At 37.3% G+C, this 21,307-nt stretch overlaps 1 protein-coding gene, 1 long non-coding RNA gene and 1 pseudogene across 2 annotated transcripts in view; all 3 read left to right on the plus strand.

Moving 5' to 3' along the window:
* The window catches only part of LOC137396221 (cyclin-dependent kinase-like 1), a 211,971-nt gene that overhangs the window by 178,273 nt on the left and 12,391 nt on the right, over window positions 1–21,307 (plus strand). The gene's annotated exons all lie outside the window — the stretch shown is intronic.
* On the plus strand, window positions 4,905–5,775 carry LOC137396636 (uncharacterized; annotated as a pseudogene).
* On the plus strand, window positions 10,321–18,636 carry LOC137396224 (uncharacterized). The gene is made up of 3 exons (XR_010978497.1): window positions 10,321–10,525; window positions 16,566–16,731; window positions 18,571–18,636. It is a non-coding gene; the product is annotated as an uncharacterized lncRNA (long non-coding RNA).

The following is a 21,307-nucleotide window of genomic DNA, read 5'->3' on the forward strand; positions in this document are numbered from 1 at the left end:
TGTAAGAGATCATCAGGTGTGGTAAAAAAGTACAGAGAATAAGTATGTGTACAATTATTATAAAGTGTAGTAAAAGTCCATCAAGAGTGTTAATAAAATACAGAGAATAAGTATGTGTACAATTATTATAAAGTGTAGTAAGAGATCATCAAGAGTGTTAATAAAGTACAGAGAATAAGTATGTGTACAATTATTCTAAAGTGCAGTAAAAGATCATCAGGAGTGTTAATAAAGTACTGAGAATAAGTATGTGTACAATTATTATAAAGTGCTGTAAGAGATCATCAGGAGTATTAATAAAGTACAGAGAATAAGTATATGTACAATTATTATAAAGTGTTGTAAAAGATCATCAAGAGTGTTAATAAAGTACAGAGAATAAGTATATGTACAATTATTATAAAGTGCTGTCAGAGATCATCAGGAGTGTTAATAAAGTACAGAGAATAAGTATATGTACAATTATTATAAAGTGTAGTAAGAGATCATCAGGAGTGTTATTAAAGTACAGATAATAAGTATATGTACAATTATTATAAAGTGCTGTAAGAGTTCATCAAGAGTGTTAATAAAGTACAGATATTAAGTATATGTACAATTATTATAAAGTGCTGTAAGAGATCATTAGGGGTGTTAATAAAGTACAGAGAATAAGTATATGTACAATTATTATAAAGTGCTGTAAGAGATCACCAAGTGTGTTAACAAAGTACAAATAATAAGTATGTGTACAATTATTATAAAGTGTAGTAAGAGATCATTAAGAGTGTTAATAAAGTACAGAGAATAAGTATATGTACAATTATTATAAAGTGTAGTAAGAGATCATCAAGAGTGTTAATAAAGTACAGAGAATAAGTATATGTACAATTATTATAAAGTGTATTAAGAGATCATCAAGAGTGTTAATAAAGTACAGAGAATAAGTATATGTACAATTATTATAAAGTGCTGTAAGAGATCATCAGGAGTGTTAATAAAGTACAGAGAATAAGTATATGTACAATTATTATAAAGTGCTGTAAGAGATCATCAAGAGTGTTAATAAAGTACTGAGAATAAGTATATGTACAATTATTATAAAGTGCTGTAAGAGATCATCAGGTGTGTTAATAAAGTACAGAGAATAAGTATATGTATAATTATTATAAAGTGCTGTAAGAGATCATTAGGAGTGTTAATAAAGTACTGAGAATAAGTATTTGTACAATCATTATAAAGTGCTGTAAGAGATCATCAGGTGTGTTAATAAAGTACAGAGAATAAGTATATGTACAATTATTATAAAGTGCTGTAAGAGATCATCAAGAGTGTTAATAAAGTACTGAGAATAAGTATATGTACAATTATTATAAAGTGCTGTAAGAGATCATCAGGTGTGTTAATAAAGTACAGAGAATAAGTATATGTATAATTATTATAAAGTGCTGTAAGAGATCATTAGGAGTGTTAATAAAGTACTGAGAATAAGTATTTGTACAATCATTATAAAGTGCTGTAAGAGATCATCAGGTGTGTTAATAAAGTACAGAGAATAAGTATATGTACAATTATTATAAAGTACTGATAAAGATTGTACATGAACATTTTCTTATGTATATATTCAATGTTTCATTTATACTATATTATCTTTATTGTGTCCTATCTACTTGAATATTTTCATATATTTTAAGTTAAACATAAACTATTTTATTTTTATTGAAACAAAATGATGATGGAAATAATGAATAATACATATAAATATATCTTTTAAAGTGAATAATTTTGTAATAAAACTGATCTTTCATTCAACATATTAATTTCTCCAACAAATTTCAATCTTACATACAAAAAAATACAAAAAAAAACCAAAAATAAATTCCTTAAAATTCTTAACCATTCAAGAGCTTCAACATTACAAAATCATCAAATCTTCAAAAAATAACTTTGTACATAAACACTTTCTCATATATATTCAATGTTTCAAATATATAACAATCTCCGGAAAATCAACCCCTCGGTGTCCCAGATATTAACCCCCTCTCTCATCCGGTAGGTAATCTCTCGCTCTCCTCGATAATCCGCGAGATCCACTCCGGAAAACCATCCAGCCCTCGATGTCCCAGATATTCACCCCCACTATTCCACCGATAATCGGCGACGATTCGCCCGACTAATCCGCGACGATTCCCCCGACTAATCCCGCGATAATCCGCGTTTAATCGGATGACTCATCCCCCGCTAATCGGATGACTCATCCACAGATAATCCGCCGATTACGCCAGGAGCGAATCCGTAACCCCTCGAATTCAACCCCCTACTCTACACCACAATTTCCCCCCAAACCCCAACATCTCATTCAACTCCACACGATTCAATCTACACCCCTAGCCAATTTAATTCACAACCCCCTTTTTCTATCCCCACGCTGGATCCGTCACTTTTATGTGTAGATCTGCTCTCTATATACTACTGGTACGAGAGCAACTCCTGACAGCTCCTACTCTGGCATTTTACAGCCCAGATAAAGAGACTACAGTGGCCGGTGATGCTAGCAGCTATGGACTCGGTGCCGTCATTCTACAGAGAGACAATGAAGGTAATGACAAACCTATCACATTTGCATCTAGAGTCCTTACACCAGCAGAGTGCAGAAGATACTCGCTGATAGAGAAGGAATGCTTGGCAAGTGTATGGGCATGTGAGAAGTTTGATCGGCAACTGCGTGGCTTGGACAGTTTTCATTTGGTAACAGACCACAAGCCACTGGTGCCTCTCTTCAATGGTTGTGATCTCAGTGCTGTCCCTATTAGATGCCAGAGACTGTTAATGAGGCTAATGAGATAGAATCCACAGGCACAGCATGTTTTTAGAAAGCGTCTGTTAATAGCTGACTGTTTATCATGACACCCAGTGCACAGCTGTGAGGATAACAATGATAGGGAAGTAGGCCACTATGTGAATGAACTGTTAGAATCTTTACCTATGTCAGCATTGCACATTGATAGAATCAGAACGGCATCGGCGACTGAAGACACCATTGTATGGGCTATAAAATTTACTACTGAAGGATGGCCCAGGTATTTAAAGGATGAATCTGAAGCGCTCATTGACTTTCACAGGAATAGAGCTCACCTGTCTGTGGCAGACGAACTCTTGCTGCATAATGCATACATTGTAATTCCCACTGATCAGAGAGGAGGTATTGAATGCGATTAACCAGGGCCACATGGGCGTAAACAAATGTAAGCTCAGAGCTGACGTAGCTGTTTGGTGGCCACAAATTAACAAGGATATTGAAGGCAAGATAGCCAGATGTGGATTGTGCCAGAAAACTCGACCGGCTCAGGTAAAAGAGTCTATCAGGCAAACCCCATTGCCTGGGGGACCATGGAGAGTTGTTGAAACTGACCTGCTGGTACACAATGAAATGAAATATGTCGTCATAACAGATTACTTCTCGAGATACGTAGAACTGGTGCACCTGACAGAGACCACAAGTGAAGCCCTAATTAACATGCTTGAATGATGCCTGAAAAGATAGTCAGTGACAATGGCCCACAGTATAGCAGCAAAGCCTTCCGCGAAGTTGCTAACAAGTATGGTTACGTGGACTTTATCTCGTCACCGAAATACCCTCAATCAAATGGACTAGCAGAGCGTAGTGTAAGGACTTTCAAACGCACATTAGATGAGGAGGATCCTTTACTAGCTCTAATGGTATATAGAGCCACTCTTATTGAGGCTACAGGTGTCTCGCCAGCTGAGCTCATGATTGGGCGTGCTATCAGAACTACAGTGATGTTGCTACCACAGAACATGATGCCAACCAATAAGACAGAAGAGGATGTCAATAAGACAAAAAGGACAGCCAATAGATACAAACAAGGCTCTCGTCCGTTGCTTCCGCTAAACCCAGGTGATCAAGTTAGGATGAGAGATGACATTGAAAAAACCTGGTCAGAGCCTTTGGAAGTGACAGGAGAGGCTAATGGCCCTCGTTCATACATTGTAGAGCGCCATAAGGGCCAAAAGTAAAGGCGCAATTGAAGGCATTTGCAATAGATACCAAAGGCAGATACTGATGATTTGACACCAGGGATTGATAATAATACTGGCAGCCAGGTGTTAGATTCACCTATTAGGGCAACACCTGTAGTCAGTCCAAAGCCCCTACCAGTCACCCGTTATGGACGCAAGGTCATAGCGCCACTAGGTTGATAGAGAAAATGTAAAACAGCTTTTATTGGAAGGTTTTGCAAAATTTAGCACTGATCCTTGTACTTTTTAGTTTTATGCTTTCAGTTTGTATTTTGCTATGTGCCTTATTTTCCTAATATCGATAATCAGTCTTAGGAACCTTGTTCCTTTATATCATATAGTTTACTCGGTTTACAGTTATGTTCACAATATCTATATAGGTTAGGGTTTTCAAAAGGGGAAGATGTTTCCTGTTTGAGCCGGCCTTAAAGTACACTGTTTACTACAAACGTTTCTGAAAACCACTCAAAATTAATTACTAGGCGCATAATCAATGCTCACTATGGCATACTAAAAATTTATGTATACTGAAAACCATTGCAGGAATATAGCTACTTTGATTATGAGCTTAAATTCACCGAGTAATTAATGACATGTAGTCTTATTAGTCATGTAGGATATTTGCATGTAACTGCAATTATATGATTTCAAGGCTTTAAGGCTTTTTATGAAAGTCAGAACACTGTAGGCATAAACAGCTTAATGTTAATTTTATAGCTATTTAAGCCATTCTGTTGCTTTGCCTCAGTTATGTGTTAACTCTCAGACTGTAAACAACACATAATAAATGCATTATTTCAAGCACTACTCAATAAGTCTATACTATTTGACATGGTGTCAGGAGTAGGATCATAGGATTGCAACCGTTTTATTACAAGTGTGACATGGCTGAAGGAGGCTTAAGACCGCCAGACAATTTTATTGTACAACAGTCTACTGGCAATCCAAGTGAGTCAAGTTGCAACTGGTCAGCATGGCTACAGCAATTTGACCTCTATATGATAGCTTCAGAAAATCTACTAAAGACGAAGAAATACAAGTGGCGACATTGCTCACACTGCTTGGAGCACAGGGACAAGAACTCTTTCGTACATTTAACCTATCTGCTGAGAATGCTAAAAAATAACACCGGTCAAAGAAGCTTTCACAAAACATTTCGCACCTAGAGTTCGTGAGGAATTTGAAAGGTACAAATTTTACAGTAGAGTCCAGCAAGAAGGTGAGCCTTTTGACAAGTATGTTACAGTACTGAGAGACTTGCGGTCAACATGCAATTTTCATAAGGCGGGGAGTGACAAGGCACTAATGGATAGGATTGTATTTGGAATAAAATCTGAGCGAGTGCGTGAAGAACTGCTTGGCGTTGATGGTGATTTAACATTAGCCAAATGTTTGGATATATGCCAGAGAGCAGAGGCTACTGTGAAATACATGCGATATATTAGAAATACGCCACCTGGTAGCATTAATACAATAGTCAACTGTGAGTCAGATGCTGACAGAACACATACACAAGGGGAAATGCCTGATCTCACTGTAAATGCATTAACGAGCAGACACAGCACCAATAGAAATCGGTGGCACACTGCAGCTAGTAATAACAGCCCCACTACCATGTCACTGAAAATCAGAAACTGTAAGTTCTGCAAAGGAAACCATGCTCGCCATAACTGTCCAGCCTACGGCAAGCGCTGCAAAGACTGCCAAGAAACTGGTCACTATGCAAATTCCAAGGCCTTCAATGTTGACATTTAACCTATAGCCAGGGCTAATGAGGTGATTATTGCTGATGACAATGCTGCGTACGCAATCAACACTACAGACATAACTGGTAAGGAATGGTTTATTGACGTTAAGTGTGAAAATCGACTAATACAGCTTGAAGTTGATACAGGGGCTTCATGTAATGTCATGCCACAGTCTGTTTATTATTCCCTACAAGGTCAAAGCTTTAACTGAGAAAACATAGCCAATCACTTTTGTCTTTTAATGGACATAAATTGCATGTACTAAGGGTAGTATCACTGTCTATTGAATATCGTAATGTTTTTTCGGCACATGATTTTGTGGTGACAGACCATGGACAGGTAGCTCTGTTGGGTTTGCCTAGTAGCAAAACATTGGGTCTGGTGTGCACAGCTGATAGCATTACAAATAGCGTTGCATCACAGTATCTCAGCGTTTTTGATGGGATAGGCAAATTACCTAGTAAACACGCTTTGAGACTGAAAGATAATTGTAAGCCTGTTGTCCAATCTGCTAGGCGTGTGCCATTCAGGCTCAGAGAGCTACTCAAGTGTACGCTTTCTGAGATGGAAGAAAATGGTACTATAGCTAAAGTGAGGGTGTCTACCGACTGGGTCCATCGAATTGTCAATGTCCTTAAACCAAATGGCTCTCTTCGAATTTGTTTAGACCATTCAGAGCTAAACAAATGCATTCGTAGAGAACATTTTGCTTTGCCGACAGTCACAGAGATATTTGCTAAACTGTCAAAATCTCGAATCTTTACCAGCTTGGACTGCACATCAGGGTTTTTGCGGCTTGAGCTTGACTATAGTAGTAGCATGCTAACCACTTTTTCAACACCTTTTGGCCGATATAGATTCTTGAGGCTTTCCTATGGCATTAGCTCTGCGCCTGAGGGTTTTCATAGAACAGTGAGTGAGTTGTTTGGTGATATTGAGGGTGTTGAGGTGTATGTCGATGACCTGCTAGTGCATGCTCCTACTAAATCTAAACATGACAAACTTCTGGCTGCAGTGCTTGAGCAATGCAAGGCTGTCAATCTGAAGTTGAACTTGTCCAAATGTTTCTTTGAACGCACTGAACTAAAATACCTGGGCCATATATTAGGCAATGGGGTTATAAAAGCAGATCCTGCAAAAGTAGAGGCCATAGTTGCTATGCCCGACCCAGTTTGCAAAGAAGATGTTTGGCGGTTTTTAGGAATGGTCACTTACCTTTCAAAATTTTGTGATAATCTAGCTACTTTGACTACTCCACTCCGGGAGCTCACTAAAAAGAATTCTGTGTGGGAGTGGTCAGAGGTTCATAAACAAGCTTTTGAGTGCATAAAGTCAGTAATATCAAAAGGGCTAGCTTTGAGAATGTTTGACCCAGAGAAACCAGTGACTGTTTCGGTTGATAGTAGCCAAAATGGTGTGGGTGCAGTAATTCTGCAGGAGGGACAGCCAATAGAGTTTGCTAGTTGTGCACTTACTGACACACAGAAGGCTTATGCCCAAATAGAAAAAAGAGTTTTTGGCTGTACAATTTGGCCTTCAGCGATTTCACCAATATGTGTATGGGCAGACAGAATGACAGTGCAAACTGATCATGGGCCACTTTTGAGTATCATGAGGAAAGACCTGAATGACTTAACAGCACGGTTACTGCGAATGAGATTACGCGTGCAGCTTGATGGCTTTGAAATAGTCTACGTGCCAGGCAAATCTTTGATTTTGGCAGACACACTTAGCAGGGTATACTTGAACAGGGTAGGTGAAAATTCTGAAACTATGATTTGAGAAACAATGAGCAAATACAAGCTGTCGTATATGGAATTTTGCCAAATGTGTTTTTCAGAGATAGACTGGTAGATATCACCAGCAAGGACCCTTCTATGGAAGTTCTCAAATCATATATTACAAAGGGGTGGCCAGCACACCGGAGATTTTGCCTAGATGGAGTCAAACCACTCTGGAATCTGAAAAAAGAGCTTAAATGTAACAATGGCTTGATATTACGCAACAACCAAATAGTTATTCCTGCAGGAATGCGGAAAGAAATTCTTGACATCCTGCACATTGGGCATCTGAGCACTGTTAAGTGTATTGAGCGTGCAATGAATTCAGTCTATTGGCCTGGCTACCTCGCACATGTAAAAGACATGGTTGATTCATGCTTTACCTGCCAAGAGCATAGGCGAGCCAAATCACTACCGACAGTTGAGCCTTTTGAAGTGCCTGAATACTCAATGCAGTATGTGGCCACAGACATTTTCAATCTAAATGGCAAAGAATACTTGGTAACTGTGGATAGATACTCAAAATGGCCAGATTGTTACGAGCTCAGAAATTCCAATTCTAGAACAGTGATCGAACTATTGCTGCGCCAATTTGCAAACTTTGGTAAGCCTGAGATCCTGCTGAGTGATAATGCACCACAATACAGTTCATACGAGTTTAGGTGTTTTGTTGAAGAAAATGATATCAAGCACATAACCAGCAGCCCCTACTTTTTAAGGGCTAATGGGCTAGCAGAGCGCATGAACCAAACCACAAAGAATAGCCTCAGAAAAGCTTTAGAAACAGGTCAGACATTGTTAGACGTTTTAATGACCATCCGTTCAATACCCTTAGGTGATGGGCTGCCCACCGCAGCTGTGCTGTTGCAGTCTAGGAATTTACGAAACAAATTACTCTTTTGCACTGAGCAGCTGCGCTATAAAAATCTAAACGCAAAGAACATTGATATCCTTTTAAGGAAGCGCCAGGGTAAAGATGTTTTTGGTAAAGCTAGCGATAAAACAATTGCTATGTTTAGTGATGGGGAACATGTATGGAGCAATGTGGGTCATAGGCAATGGCTTCCAGCAAAAGCCATTGGCCATGCTGGGGCGCCTCACAGTTTTTATGTCGAGCTGGAAGGGGGAAAGTTGGTTAGAAGATATTAGTCATTCCTCAGGGCGAGAAAACAAAACTTGCTTCGCTGTGATTTACGCTCAATGCCTAGAGCTAGTGAAAATTCTGGCCTGAACCACGAATTTTATAGACCAGCAAGTAGTGCTCCAACAGTCACCACCAATTCAAGTGAGACTGTACCAACCAGTGCGGCACAAATTACACACCATGCAAATGTCACTGTGACTAGGTCTGGCAGAGTATCGAAACCACCAATACGATATGGTCCATACACTTAACATTAGCTATGGTTCGCATTAATGATGATTTATTATATTACATTACTTCTACACAAACTGTACTCATACTCATTATATACTTCTTGTGGTTTTAATGTATGGTTACTCTTTCTTTCAAATCTAATAGCAATTTGAGGTATACATGCTGCAATTCTGAACATATATCTTGTTGTTTTCTTTGGGAAAAGTATGATGACATGCAGTCTTATTAGTCTTGTAGGATATTTGCATGCAACTGCAATTATATGATTTCAAGGCTTTAAGGCTTTTTTATGAAAGTCAGAGCATTGTAGGCATAAACAGCTTACAGTTAATTTTATAGCTATCTAAGCCATTCTGTCGTTTTGCCTCAGTTATGTGTTAACTCTCAGACTGTAACAACACACAATAAATACATTATTTCAAGCGCTACTTAATAAGTCTATTTGACAGTTACTTGACAGTTATTTGACAGTACTATTTGACAGTTAATACTGTGATATTTTCGGCTCGCTACAACTCCGGCTTGACCGGAGGTAAGGAGAAAAGGGCGAGACCGGGAGAAAGGATCTTCTAGTGACTCGCTTACGGCTTGAAGCTCAGTAAGTTAGGACGTGTTTGTACTGTCTCCTGATAAGTAGCGACTTGTTAAAGAACCCACTGAACTAGAGTAGCTCTAGTTCACAAATACCTTCGATTATTTACGACATACACAGCTAGCAAAGATGAAGCTCAAAACTATAATGATTCGATTCGACTCCGATTCGAATTCTATATTACCTCTACAAGAACGATAATATTTAATAACATGCTAACGAAAAGACGTTTGGCCGGAATAAAAGAAAAGCAAAAGAGGGAGAGAGAACAAAAATAAAAGCAAAGTGTTAACAAAGCAGATATGTGACACTGAAAACGTAGAAAATTACGAGATATCACATTGATGTATATTTTAACAACCAACTTGTGTTAACAACAACTAGCATTATATATGCATCTATTGCGTAGGCACCGTAGCAAAAATGTTTTCTACAAATATGTTCCAACGAGAATTGTAAGAAAGCCTATTTAGCTCGGCTGTAAAATCTTCTAAAGAAGCTACGTAAAAGTCGAGTCCCTACACGCACCCTCTGGATTTTTTGAGAGTATTGCTAAACATACTAGCGATTCCACTGTATTTATCGTTTTCTGATGTTTCCTGCGAAGCAGAGATCTTTATCAGGATATACATGTAAGGGAAACGGCATTGTGTTCCGCACACCCTACCACCCTACATAATCTTACGTTCGGAAAACCGCAACGGCTAAATAAAGTCATCATTTTTGTACAACACACCATCTATTCGCGAAATGCCCTGTTCAAACTGTGAGCTGGTAAAAGTTATAGTTATGAGTTCAGATCAAATTCAAAAGTCGTAGAGACCGGCGCTGTTTCTCCTTGACAGATTTTATAATGCTCTGTTACTAAGCGCTATCAAAACATAATTTGCCGTAGTTGCAAGCGCGCAGTCAAATGCATGCGCAGAAAGGAGCTGCTACTAGTAACATTCCGGTTCACCGGCTATAGCTTATTCGTCCACATCAGTTCACATTGGAGAGTTTTATGGTGAGTATTATGTATGTTTCATTATGTGCTAGAACGAGAAATTAAATCATATGTAGCTAATAGAGCTTGTTTACTCAGTTGAGCGTGCTTTAGGCAGATTTTGTGACATACATAATGTTTAATCAGCGGTAATGTTGGCCATTCCCTTACGGCAACTTTTACTCGCTGACAACGTTGACGCACGCCTGTGCCCGAATCAAACTACACTATCAAAAATGGCATATTGGAGCCTTTTGTTTGATATCATAAGATAATTTGAGCCAAACTAATTATTACTAGTTGCAGCGAATTGTGTCGGAACAATTGACCAGCTTTTGCCTGTTATGTCTAAAGTTATCATAAATTGCCCGATTGCCTAATGATATACGTGATACTATCGATGACTTGCCTGAGAACATAGGGATGCGGTTAATATCTGGGTAGAATAATGTTGACTCCAAAAGGGCCACGAGGTATCGGTATCGGTATAAATAGATCCTGCAGATATTCATATGAATATATTGTGCAGGCCTCAAGTTTGTACAATCAAAAGTATAGACTAAAATTACAACCTCAAAAACAAAAAATAATAAAGCTTATTGTATGACATATATATCTCCGAGTTTCATATCTCGTATAGTTCTCGGAAGGAAGCTATTATGGTACTTGTTGTTATTTGCGGTTAAATTCATGGGCTGCGAGGCACGCTGACTTCTAGTGGTACAATGATCTTCATTTTTATTTTTACTAAAAAGCTCAGGAAACTTGTGTGATATTGCTCCTGGAGACTCGGAACAGGCGTCTCTGATCATTTTATATAACAAACATTTACGCAAGTTGGTTCTACGTTCCTCTAACGTCTCCAGGTTCATGTCTTTAATTAAGCCAGTTACACCAATATCGCGACCTTTAACATTGCAAATAAATCTTACAGCCTTTCTCTGAACCGCCTCAACCTGGTCAACCTCGTATCTCTTGTACGGGTCCCACACCTGGCATCCATACTCCAAAATAGGTCTAATAAAGGATTTATATGCAAGTAGTTTGAGAGCTTTAGGTGCACTAGATATAGATCTCCTTAAAAATCCTAGCATTTGACTGGCCTTTCTAACTTTGCAATCGATGTGATACTGCCACGAAAGGTCACTAGATAGCCACACTCCCAAGTATAGTGAATGGGTTTCAAACTGTAACAAACTTCCATTTAAAAAATATGGCAACTGGTCGTCAGAACATGCAGAACCTGAAAAACACATCACCTTACACTTTTCAATATTAAATTCTAGCTTCCACCTCTGAGACCAATCGAAGACAGCGTTTATGCTATTCTGAAAGTCGACAACAGTAAAGGAATTATCAATTGAGGCATAAACTATAGTGTCGTCCGCAAACAAACTAATATTACAATCAACACATTCAGACAAATCATTAATATACAACAAAAACAATCTAGGCCCCAAGACAGAACCCTGGGGTACCCCACTTGTAACACAACGACTCTCACTATTTACCCCTTTTATCGTAACTCTTTGAGTTCGCCCGGTTAAAAAATGTTTAATCCAGTCAACTAAAAAAGGACTAAGATTGTAGCGTTTCAGTTTATTAATTAAAAACATGTGAGGGACCTTGTCAAAGGCTTTTTTAAAATCCAAAATTAAAGCATGAGTTGGTACTTTTCTATCCAAAGCTTTTGCAATTGAGTGAATGGTAGATGTCAGTTGAGTCTCACAGGAGAGCCCAGCGCGGAAACCATGTTGAGAGGTGCTAATTATTTGATCTAGTTCGCTATTCAGTTTATGTAAAATGATGTGTTCCATAATCTTGCATGGAATGCTTGTCAGTGATATGGGCCTGTAATTCCCTGGAACTGTTCTGTCACCCTTTTTATGAAGGGGTACCACATTAGCCTCTTTCCATCTTGTGGGAACTCTACCAAGCCTTAATGACTCGTTAAAAACAATAGTTAGGCAGTCTGCAGTTTTTTCGGGCTGTAATTTCAACATATTACCATTAATACCATCTGGACCGGGGGCTTTTTTGATTTTAAGATCGTTAATCAATTTTAAAACGCCCAAGGCTGTAATATCGGCGGCCCAGTTTTCACACTGTTCGACATGCAACAGTTGTTCAGACTGACAAAATTGTTGCTGAAAAAAATCATTAAGCAGGTTTGTAATCTGTGGCAAGTTCTCTGTCAACTCGCCATTTGGTTGGGCAAGAGACTCAATGCTAGATGTATTGGTTTTCAAAGATTTAATATGTCTAAAAAAGGGTTTAGAATTACCCTGTTCCAATGGTGCAAAAACTTTAGTTTTTAGATAGTCATTTTTGGCTACTTGTATACTCTTTCTATACTTCCTTTGTTCATTTCTGTATTTCTGCAACAAAAAATTATCACCCGATTGTTTAAACCTCTTCCAAAGAGGTGTGATTAGAAGTGTAATAATATCTTTGTTATTACTCTTTATTACATCACTCTATGCTAGGAGATGAGACAGACTTTTCATCAATTCAAGCAGTAAGAATATCAAGTATAAACCATGTTATTAGCATGACTACCAGTCAGCTAAGGGATGCCATAAACTTATGCTAAATACAGTTGTCTTTCACTGTAAAACTTTGTTTTACTAATAAACCCCTACCTTTGCTCTAGATGTATATTACAGTATTATGTTGGAGAGGATGAACAGAAAAGTTGAAATTTTAAATGAGCCTCATTTTAGAGACATTGATTAGATGGCACGTTTAGAAGAAATGGGATTTTGTGAGCCATCGACTTGGTCTTATCATGTAGTGAACAAGAACAAATCATCAACCGTTTAACTGCAGAATGACAAGTCATTATAGGGCTATGCTTATTTTACAAGTACAGTGCACCATAGCGATACGATGTTGATGCGTTCTGAGGTTGACATCGTATGGTGAAAAAATTGTATGCAGGGGTATAGAAACCATTGTAATGATACAATGCAATAAAAATGTTTATATACACACATACATATATATATATATATATATATATATATATACAAAATTTTATAAAAATGTTATACATATTGAAAATTAGTAACGAAATAGTATGTTAACTTTAGTAACTATAGTTACCTACAGTAGCTGCATTGTATTAAGTGCACCTAGTGATGATGATCTGCAAAACTGTCAAATGCAACACCATGTGTGTACGAAATGCAGTACGCACGGTAAGGAGTTCTTACTAGCAAGACATACGTACAACATAAGCTTTATTTTCACTTCAAATATGTTTAGCTTACTAAACACACATTCAAAGCTAATTAAAGCTGAGCATGTATTTTTAACTATTTCACTAAATTTTAACTTCCCATCACTAAAATCTTTTCGCTTTTAATATAGCCTTTAGCGAGTCTGGTTAAAACCTTTTTAAACCTAACTTGAGCGTAAAAGCTGCGCGTTGCAATTCTCAAAAGCGGCCTCGCGTACACTTGACCATATAATGGCCATCAAAGAATAAAATTTTATTTACTACACAGTAGTGTACGCACATACATTTGGAGTAACGTGACTTGAGCTGTTGCTCTAGTTTATTTTTTTTGGGTTGGGAAAATCCGAAATTGCCATGAAGACACAGATTTGCTGCTGGTACAGAGAGTACTCGAAGAAAATAAGCTAACTTAGTGCGGATTATCATTTATTGAGGATGACGCTTGCTCGTGCCCTGTAAATGCTGGTACAGTGCAGAAAATTGCTAGCTAGCTAACATTTGTAAAATGATTCAGAGAGGGTTGTACAGTAGTTTGTCTTGAATGAAATGTGCACGAAAATCAATGTGACCATACATGCAGAAGTTTGTACGTACTTATACCCTAAAGGGCATGGTTTTAGCAACTTTTAGAAAGTAATATGGGAGTGTCAACTATCTTGAGTAGCTAGTTATATATGAGTTACGTACATACGATGATTTGTGTTTATGTAGTAATAAAAACAGGCCCATCTGCAAAGACATGGTTAAACAAGAAAATCAAACATAAAATCAAAATAAAATAAATAGAACATAAATGTATTGAATAAAGCACGAAAAACATGCCGCACAAAGAAGATTTATAATGATATGTATTGTTTTCTATGTACCAGTTCATATCGGTAAATTAACACTTTTCTGCCAATGTAGGTTTTTATTTCTCTTCTACATCCCGTTTATTGCTTTCAACTCCTTCAAGTCGTCAGTCGTAAGCTCCTCCTTGTGCTCGCTTTAACGAATTTCTCATTTTTGATAATTGCAATTGTTGATTGGTTGCGACCATATTCCTTGGCAATATTAACAATACAAACGTCTTCTACCTATTTGTTTATGATCTCCAACTATGTTGTCATGGAAATCATTCTTTTTTTGTCTTGTAGAGGGGTTATAACGCTAAAAATTAATACTCACTCTCGATTATGTGCCTTTCACAAAATTTCTCACGTGGAACGCTGACCTGAGAGAAGTCGGTCATCGTGTCGGTTTTAAACGTTGTGAAAATGTTTTCGGCAAACCGCATTCCGGTGTCTTTGTTATTTCGATGTGCGTTTTGAGTACACCGACTGTCAAATTTTAACTCGGGCGAAACTGTTCTCAAATCCCTATGGTGAAATAAAATTCGTATAGCGAGATGAAGATCTCACGATGTTCAACTTCGTAAGGTGACAACATCGTATACCGGTGTAATCGTATCTCGAGGGTGCACTGTAATAACTTTATGATGCACTGTAATGCGGGCGACGCCAAATAGTAGACCAGCACAATGTTTCGGTTTGATCCGAATTAGTTTCTATTCAATCGAGTTGAATCTTATATTTTCGGACATCAGACAAAACTGGAAACACCGGTGTGAGTTTGAGGTGCGACTTTTTGGTGCGGTTTCGGTTTCCATATCATAAAAACTGTGCATGCGTGCTTGGACAGTTACACAGAATCTTCCATGGAAATTGACACTATTTTTTCTTGAAAGGTTTTTTTAATCTTTGCTTTACATTTACCTAAATATCACATTCCTTCTTGAAAGCTATTTATCCTTCCCGCTGCCATAAACACATTTATGTGTTTTTTAGGGTCCACTGCCATAGACGCATTTTGCGACTTTCCCAGCAATTGCGTAGTGGCCTGATTTTATGATTTATTGACAACATAAGCAATGGTCTTTAAGACTTTTATGAAATTTACAGCGTTGTTCGAAGATTTCTCTATAAAATAACCTAAAGCAACGAAGCAATTTTAAACTTTTGTTTGAAAATTTCTAATCTAAAAACCAACATTTTTTGTGTGAGTTCATTAAGTATCATGTGCGAGTCAGAAAACAGGTAATTAGTTATGTTGATGACATTATAGCCAATTCAGGTTTTTGTGATTATACAGATAATTAAAGTAGCAGCACTGCCTCTGATGGTGGTGAAAGTAATAATTTTGTAAGAGTAAGAAACATTGTGGAGGATCATTTTAGCTTCGCATCGATCGTAGCTTCACATAGCTTTATCATCGCACAAAGTATAGATCCATTGAATTGTTGCATATCAATGTTAGTTAAAATGTTGTCAAAATAAAATATGTAACAAAAATGTTCTAGATGGATTGGAAAAAACTACTGTAGATATATATCATGAAGCAATATCGGCAATTTTCGATAAAATGGCTTTCACTGGGCAAATACCCGCATTTGTACATGGTTGGCAGTGAAAGGGTTAAATTTCATAACAAAAATCTGAAGTTAAGGTTCATGAATTGAGGATGTTCAGGTTGCCACGGTGTCAGGTTGCCACGGTGTCAGGTTAACCGCAAGCAATTGTGACATCGTTTGACACCGTTGTGAGTCCTCGTGTGTGTCGGTTATAAACGGTGTTCAATTGAAGTTGAGGTCGATAGCCGAATTGGCATAAGGAGACAAATCACGCAGGTCTACTAAATAGTGTTCTTGCGTTTAAGCATTGGCTAGTCTAAAGCATTCACACTGTTATCACCTTATATTGTGACAGTTAGCTTTTAATTCTGTAGGTTCAATAGAAACTTTATATTTTATTCGTATCACATTACTTTATCATTGCAATGAAGCTATGAATTCTGCACCTGATGATATCGAGTGTGAATTCTGTGGAGTAAAGAATGAGAAGATAGTTGATCCAAAACAGCTTCCGTGAGGCCACATACACTGTATGCCGTGCTTCAGATCACACTGTGAAAAGAACAAGATTTGCTGGTGCGGCCTTGAAAGCTGCGGGTAAGTAATATTCACCAAAGTTGTGATGCTTACAGTGTGTATATTTAATATGTTTGGGAAGAAGCTGGTAAGAATCATTCATCCCTTGGTCCCTGTTATTGGTTTAGAAGGCCAATCTTATTGAAACTGTCTCTCAGATATTTTAGTGACGAGTATATTAACCCTTTGACCAGGTATAAGCCCCCCAAAACAACTTAAACTCGTGTAATTTATTTCCGAAAATTCAATAAAATCGATATTTTATGAACATGCATAGCTCAATTCTTAAATTTGTTTCTATGAACAAAAATCTGTGTACAAGTATTCATTCACATATCTACTACTCATAAACCAATGTGCAACCATGTGCAATTGTCCCTGTATGAATTGCTTGGAAGCAGTTTTCCTCGGTAGAGTCAGAGGCTAAAACGTAGCCATGCGAGCCACCATAACGATCGTTTTCTCTGTATATTCCAAGTATATTATGGTGCGTTTACACTGGCCGACTCCGATTAGGTGTCAATACCCCGACTCAGACAGGTACCTCAAACATTTCACGTATGGGTGCCGACACCGACTCCCCCTTTACATTGCAACAATCAAACGATTTTTGTCGGTACCAACAGCCAATCACAGCGTTTCGCCGTTCTGACCTTCACCCGACCTTTCCGACCTTCACCTTCAAATTCATTCAATTCTGTTTCTCAGTCTGATTTTCTTTCCAACAAAGTTGTTAATAATAATTGTGGTTATCTGATAATAAAGAGTGCTTTGTAACAGAACAAGTTAACTGATAGATGAAAACTGGTCAATAAAACTCTATATTATTGAGAATATGTCAACATCTATTTGATTTACATTGAAAGGAAGTGAGCTGCCCTGTATTATTTTATTAAAGGTTGATTTGCAACAACATTCACTTTACAGTTATTTGGTATCAACAGATTCACCATGTCTTACTGTGCTGCGTTGTAGGTGCAGAATATGTGGAATTGTGATTACAAGCTCTTAAAAGCTCAAAAACGAAAAGCTGCGGATTGAAATCAGTTTATTTCTCTGACGTATTCATTACATTTGGTTATTGTTTTGTCACATGATGTTCTCACGTGAATTGAAAGGCCAATAAAAGGCTCATAATAAAACTTCTTGTAGCTTTAGAATATGACAAATACTTTGGGTTTTACCAAAGACCCCATATAAAATAAAGATACTCGCTACTTGACAGTTTTGTTTCGGCTTGGTTTAGTCGTAATCTGGTCATGTGAACCATACTTTGTGATTAATTTCTGCAGCATTTTATGATTATCACAGGTGATCAACAGGCTCGTCTTGTTTATCTAACAATGATAAGTACTCCTTCGAGCTAACGTTAAAAGTTAAACAAATTTTTATGCTAGGTTATAGGATATCAGTGCTGAAAGTGACAGCCTTACAATGATGATTAAACAGACGCATAAAAACATAAGACATGGTCTTATTGAATGTGTTAAGCGTATTTAAAAATATTTCGACGAGTGAGGTTGCATGAAAGTGTAAACAGAAACCATCTCTCACAACTACATCACAATTGAGCCGTTTTGAAAAGCGAATCCAAACTATGGCGGTCTCGTGTGGCTGCGATTAACTGTTCGTTTTTGAGCTTTTAAGAGCTTGTAATCACCTTTTCACATATTTTACACCTACAACACAACAGAGTGAGACATGGTGAATCTTTTCATATGAAATAATAGTAATGTGAATTTTGTTGCAAGTCAAGCTTTAAGTTTTGATTTTTCCAGATCAATCACTGGGACAGAGATTCTGCTGTAACTGTAACGTGTTTTGTTTCAAAAAATTAAACTACGTTTTGGCTTATTTTAGCACCACGACAATGCCATGGATGGTCATCATACAGACTCCACGACCCAGTATATGTCAAAGGAGAGCACCCACAGGTTATGGTTACCTCATTATACAGTTTTTTCACCTTTTGATGTGGAACACAATTACCCCCTATTACTTTTCTAACATCAACAAGTTTCTTCCAAAATATAAATTTGGTAGTTGCTGTGCTGAATACAGTAGAATAGCAAAGATGCCAATATGCTATTTGCCAAAATTTCTCTGACAGAGATATGATGCCTGCTCTCTTTCAGCTCAAAGTTATTCCTTATAAATTATAGTGAAAACAAAACCAGAGACAGATCGGTAATAAAAGTTTAGCCAATGATAAAGTTGAAATTTAGTTTTGTTAAATACATACTAAAACCAGGTAATAAAAGTTTAGCCGTGTTTAGTTTATACACATGTAATGAATAGTATTCTAAGCGCACATTTTTATTTCATCCGCAAGTGTGGGGAAATAAACTAACATTCAAATCTATTTTGAAAACTCGCTCGACTTGACACTTTACGTTTTATGAAATTTTTTATGTAGTAGGAAGCAAAATCTTAACATAATATTTCTACATTACCTGAAATTTACGTCATAGGAGGTATGCATCATAGGAGCCTGTACTGTATAGTCTAGAATAATTAGCTTTGGTCATGGGGGTTAGTAGCTAGTACTGCAGCTAACATTTGCTGTTGATGAATAGGCTACTACATACTGATATAGCAAGACGATGTTTTGCAGTTGTACAAACCACGAGTGGGATACAATGTAATGACGTGGATAGTAGATGGCTCCTACGATATGGCATACAAGTGCCATTATATACAAGATAGATTGTGGCCATTAAAATATTTGTGGAGTCTGAAAACAACCCGTTATTCAAAAAGATTACGATGAGAGAAATTTGCATGCTAAAGGTTAGTTTGTCTTTTTTGTCAAGTCCCGAAACATTTAAAAGAATTAATTACTGTATTATTTGAATATTTATTATGAAGTGATAAACCTTTGAAAATAACATTCATCAGCCGATGTTGCAGCCGTCTAAGACATTGCTCGCTGCAGTGTAGTTTAATGTAAGGACATTGTTCTATTGCCCTCGTAGGTATTAGACAGCTCTGTAATTTGTAGGTGTGTTATGTGTGCACGTGCTATTGATATTAAACAGGCTGTACCCTGGCAATGTTGCATCGTCCTTGTATTTGGCAATTTTGTGAACGAGTTTGCCGGCTTATATGGCTATTTACTTTAGAAATGCATGCCTCATTCACACAAAGTAAATTTATATCAATCGTCTGCAGTTTGTCCACAGGTAAACAAACCTGTTCGAACGTGTTTTTTTTCAACATACGACTTAAGATTTGAGGGAATACTGGCACATGAAACCCGAAGATTTTCAACATTTTATTTTTTAAGTTTTACAGTACATGACAGTTTTGTAAAGGACAGTATAGGAACTGGCTAACAATTAAATATTAAATGTGAAAAGTAAAAAAAATTAGACGATGTCAAAGCATCGTTTGGTTAAACATGACCCAGTCTCTGTTAGAGTAAGCATATTTTCATTATGACATTTGAACTTGTTGATAGCCAAGTTTACGCTGTCACTCTGCGTGTCTGTAAAGAAGGAAAACAAATAAAACCTATTTTATTTATTTTCCATTTAGTCTTTTGCATAGTTTTATAAAGTACTTTTGTATTAATGCTATGCCTAATTACTCTTGATACCTTCTAAAGAGGAAGAGCTATGATATGTTTTCAGGCCAGAGAATATGTTACAGTATAGCGGTATACAAATATTTGCTCCATCATACGATGGTGTCCAGATAGAAGACAGCCCATACCTGTCATGTAAAAACGAGGACATAGACTATGAAAAATCTGAAAACCTCTAAATGAAATACATGAAACATTTAGCATATATATGGTAAAGCAAGAGGATGCAAAGACTTACTGCTTTGCTATATTTGCCGATTATTTTCCACAGTTGGAATTGGTTTAGGTAAAAGTAGTGTTGAGGCTAATACGTTAAAGGTCATTGTGTTTATTCTTTCGGTATTCATATCACTGGCAGCTCCGAGTCTTTATTTTTCAGCATTTGAAACACCAGGATCTGGTCAACCTCATAGAAGTGTTCAAGAGAAAGAAGAGACTACATCTTGGATTTGAATACGTCAATCACACGGTGCTCAATGAGCTGGACAGGAACCAAGGCGGGTGAGGAATCAACAATCTCTCTCTTTCTCTCCGTAATCTTAGCTATAATAAGAACAGTGTTTCAATTCGAAGCCACGCTAAGAACTTTAGGAAAAATGCTTGTCTCATATGGGAATTGAATTCGGATACTTGGATATGGGTATTAATTAATTATGCAAATATTAGCTACTCATTACGATCTCTCATGGTGCCCGGTACTGCCAAGCGTCCTAGTATCCAATGAGTTTTATTTTTTTCCTTCAGTGAGTGCTCTTGTTTGTGTTCCAAGAACTTTCCCTATTTCTTGTTCCATACGATGCTTCTACCATATCTACAAATTTCTTTTGGTTCGATGAGCTTTTTTGGTATTGTGTGGTATCCATTTTCGTCCTTCGCAATGAGTTTTTTTGACTATGCTCTATAAAATTTTGTTTTAGGCAGCAATTTCATCTGCTTAGGCTCAATGAGCTCCCCACTTTGTCTAATGACTAAAATTGTTTCATATGATGACACAGGAAATGACTTTTTGAC

This window comes from Watersipora subatra, chromosome 5 (assembly GCF_963576615.1).
Source record: "Watersipora subatra chromosome 5, tzWatSuba1.1, whole genome shotgun sequence".
NCBI lineage: Eukaryota > Metazoa > Bryozoa > Gymnolaemata > Cheilostomatida > Watersiporidae > Watersipora > Watersipora subatra.